Source organism: Pinus tabuliformis, chromosome 2_1, assembly GCF_031772625.1.
Source record: "Pinus tabuliformis cultivar Carrire ecotype Pingquan chromosome 2_1, CPIR1, whole genome shotgun sequence".
Taxonomy (NCBI): domain Eukaryota; kingdom Viridiplantae; phylum Streptophyta; class Pinopsida; order Pinales; family Pinaceae; genus Pinus; species Pinus tabuliformis.
The window spans coordinates 540360365-540367047 of record NC_142299.1 but is presented as its reverse complement, the minus strand read 5'-3'; the positions used below and the strand labels follow the sequence as shown (position 1 = coordinate 540367047).

The following is a 6683-nucleotide window of genomic DNA, read 5'->3' as shown; positions in this document are numbered from 1 at the left end:
CAGTGTAGGGTAGTGGCTGTGGCTAGCCCTGCATCGCCTCCGCCAACGACCGCAATGACTGTGGTTTCGTTACCAGCGCAGGAGAAAACCTCAGCGATGGCCATCTCTTCCTGCACCCAATTCCAGTGTTATTTTTTCCCGCAACCAACCAGCTGCAATTGTTGTTATTCCAAAATGTCGATTTACTTTGACATATCATTTAGGCATTTAACTTATTCATTTATTATAAGGTCATTTATTTAACTAATTTTCCTTTTAAATTATTAATTAACTTATAATTTTTAATAATTATTTCTCAAACCAAATACCCTCAATAATAAATTATTTATTTTTATACTAATTAAACTAATATAATAATTTTGACCTGGTCCTAGAGTCAAACTAGCCGTTAGGCAAGATAGCTGTTGGAGGCTCCCCTCAGAGTATTTAACATGATGAGCTAGATCTGTTTCTTCAACTTGTCATGAACCACACTAGTTGGTTAGAAAGGCGTCGACAAATGGTATTCCATGTGATTTTCGCCGAAGAATCTTTCTCTAACTTGATATAGATCACAAAATACTGAACTCTATTATCTTCACAGCGTAAAGCCTGAACTCTATTATCTTCACAGCGTTTTGGTTTTATGGAAAAAACTTCAATGAGGTTTATTTTGGTTTTATACATGGAACTTCAGTGAGATTTTTTCTCACCCTAACTGGCATTTCCATCTTTGGTAATATTTGATATCACCCTAGTTGGTCGTCTCTTCAGATCGATATATGTTTCAGATCGATATATGTCAAGGGTTTCGCTCATCTATTATTGTTTCTGTGTGAGGGTATTGTGTTTTGGAGCTTCTCTGCAGGTTGATTGGACTAGATGGTCCTGAATACTGAACTGCAGCCCATAGAACGATTGTCATAGTTTATCGCAGTCAAGGGATCCACTAGCGCCGAAGGAGGACCGTAGATATATCTGCGGTATTGTTGATCCTAACTGCAGCATAGTGCAGAGCCGAAATTCAACGGAGCGGATCTCAATACCAAGAGGCGCTGATAGATCAGGAGAGGAAGCGCTCCTTAGAAGGCCGCTACATCATTATAAGGTGCCGGTTGAAAGAAACCATTGATCAGGGAGACTGCAATATTGAAAACTCATGTTGTGAAGTGAAGTCAACGGATCAAGAACTTGCAAGACCGGGTGGCTGTTGGCGGCAACACATTGGGTCGCTCCACGTATTCGCAGCGCAAGGGAGCCATACAACAAGGTCTGGAATCCTGCTGAGAGCACATCACCGTCACAAATCCGTTTATTGGATAGCAGAGGGCGGGAGGAGAATTAGATCTGAAGCTTGAAGAAGGGACGAATTGCACATTTGTGGGTTTTCTTTGAGCAGTGTTTTATGATCAATTATTAAGGGCCGAGTTCAATCCCAAGGGAGGTCGAAATTTCTTCTTCAAGTCCTATTAAGTCTGCTTGGACTATAAGTGCCATCAATTCTGTGGTATAACGTGTTGTAGCAGCAGAGGATGAAATATTTTGACAAGGAAACCGAACTCATCTCTTTCACAATTCAGGTCGAATAGTTATTAAGTAAAAGCCCTGAAACAGTTATTAGAAGAACAATTCCTGAGTGATTTAGGGAGTCGGTTTTGCATTGAGATCGTGGTGCAAATTTCAGAGAAAGGGGTTGAATTCTCTTCCATTTTGAGTTGAGGAAAGGAAACCAGCTAATATATTCACCTTCAGTTCCAGATATAAAGTCAAATCCTTGGGCCAAGTTACATTGATGTTCACTGGGCCCCAGAATGTCACTGCTGTAAGACGATTGAAATCTGTTCGTATACTCTATAGTTGATGACGATGCATTTGTACTTTCTCTTCACCATTGGATCGATGCAATTCAGGTAAATGTTGAATGACGGTTCGGTTGTTATAGACTCATGACAGTCACATAAAGTTGCATTTATTTCACTTCTAGTAGTATATAAGTTGTGACTCGCGTGGTTAATATTTGGGACAATCTGTTACCTATTCATTTCTGAGATACTTGGTTGAATGATGATGATAATTTCATTTTGAGTTCAAATGCTGACGAATATGTCGTAAGATAAGTTTACCTAATGTTTTACTCCTCATTCCCTACACTGGTCGAATTCACTGTGTATTTGGGACCAAATTCTCCTTCATTCTCAGCCGAACATGATTTCTATTGCTGGTTGCGGGTTTTCTCTCTAAGTTGGACGTGTTCTGTGCATTGGGACAACATATATTGCCTCCACACATTAAATCTTTAAGGGAGCACGCAGAAGAAGCGTTTGGAAAGCCATACCAATCTTCATAAGGGGTCGTATTCAATCCATATGGCTAAGTATTCCCTTGAGGATGAGTGGCTGATGTACCTCCTATAGCTGATTATGGTCACTTGTAACCACCTAGATGGAGTTCACTGAATTTTGGGCAGTGTATGTGTATATATATATATAAAAAAAAGAAATATATATATATATATATATATAAAAGAAATTCACCCACAGCAGTATCGTCAGCAAACTGTTTGACAAAAGGGCTTCTCTGAGTTCAATGAATTTTGGGCAGTGTATATATATATATATATATATAAATTCACCCACAGCAGTATGGTCAGCAAACTGTTTGACAAAAGGGCTTCACTGGGAACTTATAACAAACTCAGGATATACAATTCCTTCTTCCAGTTATTGTGCCAAGAAATTCTGAGGATCCGAGCTAGAAGCAAGGCTCTAGTGGTATCTTTTCATATTCAGCAGAGAAGCAGTCCTAGCTGGTTCTTGTATTTTCTTGCATTAACAAGCTTCTAATTATGTCCTTATTGAATGAGTCGACCTGCTGAGGATTAAAGTGTGAATCAAAGTTTGAGTAAAGTTAAAAAGGTTCTTGAAATTATAAAAGTACAAAAGGCTATGTGTCAAATGTGATTTGAATGATCGAGAGAGGGATTTGAAAACAAGAAGAAAGAAAAAGAAGAGAAGAAGAAAAGAAGAAGGGGTTTTTATTTCTTAATTAGATGTGTGAAGAATTCATATTCCTCTGTGGGATATGGGGAGATGGGTTGTCTTGAAGAGACCTTGGAAAACACCCAGAAACTTCTTGATGAACTAGTGAGAATATATGGTCCTTTACGCAACAATGTCTCCTTAGACCAAAATGATGGTCAAAGCAGCAGACCATTCTCAAAAAGAGTCTATGCTATTTTGCAGAAGAAGCACCCATGGGAAGCGAATGAAGGACAGGGAAGAGGGGCTAAGCTCTTCGCACTTGGATTTGAATTGCAAAAATAAGGTCATACATAGATCTTCATAAGTTGGAGGAATTAGACATATGTTTGTCTAAGGTGGGGCAACCAAAATGGAAGAAACTCAGTTGGGCTCTCAAGCCATCCATGCTTGCATTGATACAACCCAAACTTTGGGAACACCCTTGTGAAGAGGTCAGGCTCACAGTTGCTTCTTGTCTCAGCAGGGTCATAGCTCTAACATCGCCACTATTGCCCTATAACAATGATCTCATGAGAGATATATTGCAGCTGATAGTAGAAGCCCTTCAGGGATTGAATAACATCATGCTTCCTACCTTTCAGAAGCGGTGTAGAATTTTAAAACTCATGGCAGAATTTAGCTTTGGCACATTCATGTTGAATATGGAATGTGATGAGTTAATCTTTCAATTGCTCCAAAACTTTTACACTAGTATTACCTCAGCTCATTTAGACGATGTCAAAACAATCATGCACAAGATTGTGTCTCTATTCTTAGAAGGTGACGCTGACATCTGCAAGATACTAAGATCTAAATTGTTGACCATTTGGAGGAAGGAACCACAGGGATCACCAGTTTCCTATGATCTAGTTGAGAAGTTGGTCAAGCGAAACATAAAATTGCTCAGAAGAGTGTTGACTAGGAAGGAGCTGAGGAGAATTGATGGAGAAAGCAAGAACAAAGGAAATAAAACCTGCAACAAGAATGAACTAAGAAGGAGAGGACTATGCTTTATCTGCAAGGGACCTTGAGCACTTAAACATTCATGTCCAAGTGAAAGGAAGAAGGCAACAACGACAAAACAAAAGGAGATTCTTTCGGATCATGAAGATTCATTTGAAGAATCCGAGCAATCAAGTACAGATGGTGAGCAACAACACAATGTTATTCAAAGAGATTTGTAGGACAAGCTGATAATAATCTGTTAGCTTAACAAAATACATGGCGAAAGGAAGGAGGTGATTCTTCCTAATGATGTGGTAGACTCTTGCAGAATTGGGTCCATCCATGAAAAATATGAGAAAGCAAGTGTAAATAAGAGTCCAAAAATGTATCGATGTTTGACGACGCGAGAAGATGAACAACATATTGTCTTCACAGATGTGGGAGACTAGGAAAACTTGAGTGAGGAGCCAACAATAGTGAATTGACATGATGAGAAAAATCATGAAGAGGAGCATGACAGATATAATGTGCAGGATGAGCCATTCCCAGAGAGTTGGTCAGAGGTTCAAGTTGAAGTTGTGGTCATGGGGCATCCGATGCACATAGATACAAAGACATTCAACACAACACCAATAGAGGACTTTTGGGAAAATATCATGTATTTCAAGGCAGATCTTATGATGTTGAAGCAGAGAGTATGGACAGTCTGAGACATTGTCTTACAAGAGAATAGGAAAAATGAGGAGTTCATAGAGGTACGTGTTGAGTCAGTGGCCAGGCTATCCAGTGTTGAGGAACGACTCAAGTCCCTCACAAGGCAGAAAGAGGAGTACAATTGGGAGTTCCGGAGAAGCCCTCTACAAGAGTACATAAATAAGGCTTGTAGCACTACCAACCGACCTTTATACATTGGGGAAAGCAGGAAAAATTTCCCCGAATGGATCATGTTAAGTGACTGGGTGGGGCAACATGAGTGGGGCATCAAGCAACTTCAGCATAGTAGATTTGTGCCATGTTCAGGTATTCATCTTTCCGATGGCATGGATTGGAGACAGATTATGAGTTGGAACTCTATTGATGGGATGATTCCTAGGGGGATACTCTTAGCCAAGGGTATATTATAGCTTGGGCCCTTACACGAGAGCAATGATGGAGGGCAGACATGATATCATAACCCATAGGTCCCAGGACTTAAATGACATTAGGATCCAGGAGAATCTATTGGGGAAGGATTGCGCAGAATTTTACTTGGGATCCAGGTGAATCTATCAAGGGAGGGATTGGACGAGGGATTGTTTGGGATCCAGTTGAATCTATCAAAGGAGGGATTGGAAGAGGGATTGTTTGGGATCCAGGTATCGAAGGATCCATTCAGGATCATTTAACATGGAGGCAGGGAATAGCACATGGGGTTGTATGGGAACCTGGTATCAATGTAGAAAGCCTTCTGTTGTGGATAGAAGTGGATTTCAAAGGGAAAGCAATTTTTGGGTGGGACGATTTGTAATATTCTCTTTTCTTGATATGGTCAAAGTGGACAAAATCTTCCCAGGGTATTTATCATGGTGTTTGCCCATGGTATCAGCCCATGGTATTTACCTTTGTTTTTCGAGGAAAACAATAAAATAAGGCTTCTAGAGAGTCCATCCAGCCTTTAAAAGGGGATAAGAGCTAAGCATTGGGGGCATTCAGAGTCTATCTATCTATTTTTGTTTTATTTGAGAACTTGGCAGAGGCCAGTTCTAGTTTTGATCCCAGGGACGAAAATCCCGTGGGTTTAATTGTCTGGTGGATCCATTCAGGGTCCACAATTGTGCTTCAGTGTTTAGATTTGTCATTATTAAGCAATCGTGCATGCCATTTGCAGGAGTTCCAATCTTATTGTATGGGCATGTGTTATTTTCAGCTAATAATATAAATAAAGGGCTGCATTTCTTTTAGATCCCTTGTGTTCTATGCTTGGCTTGTCAATGTTTCATTTAGAATACTAAAATATTCTAGATGTGTTGATTATTTAGCGATTTGGGATCTTACATCAACTCTTTAGATCCGGTAAAGCATCCATGGTCTGACCTAACAATTCTTTTTCTGTTATTTCAGCTAATTTCTTCGCACTTTCATCTGATCCAGAGTCGGCATAGCCATTACTATCAATAACTTCCCCAATTTCACACTCATGTGCAGAGACCTCACTTCAAGAGGGTGAGAAGGGGGGTGATCTTTACTATTTTATTTCAGAGGGATTCCAAGTGGAGTTGTGGCAATGAGAAGGAGATACTGACCACAAATAACAAATATATGAGCAAAAGGTTGACCCCGTGATGCTTAATGTAGGTATATTTTAGTCCACATGGAAAGATATATGGCTTAAATATCTTTCGAAAATTAGTGGCCTTCAATATCAACTATAAGTCTATAATATGTGTCCTTCACAGAGATATGGGTGCACTGAAAGCACAGATAGGTTGCCTAATCCACCACCTTTTCTGTGTGCAGTGTGTGATTCTTCCCATTTACTGAAGTCATATTTCCAGAAGGAAAACAAAATTTCTTTTTTGTTCATTTCAGCTACGACATGACTCAGCATAATTGCCATTCGCTTCATGACTGCACTGATGGTCCAAAGTAGAGAGTGGAAAGATGAAAGTGTATCGATCACCAGTGATCACATATCATGGAATAATAACAACACGGGAAGACAAAATATGAAATGGAAGTGCAGTTATAGAATTTTGGTTT

General features: G+C 39.7%; 1 long non-coding RNA gene across 1 annotated transcript; it reads left to right on the top strand.

Annotated features, from left to right (window-relative positions):
• The first annotated feature begins 448 nt into the window (after positions 1–448).
• On the top strand, positions 449–6523 carry LOC149201414 (uncharacterized). The gene is made up of 2 exons (XR_016253869.1): positions 449–1889; positions 6045–6523. It is a non-coding gene; the product is annotated as an uncharacterized LOC149201414 (long non-coding RNA).
• The last annotated feature ends 160 nt before the right edge of the window (positions 6524–6683 follow it).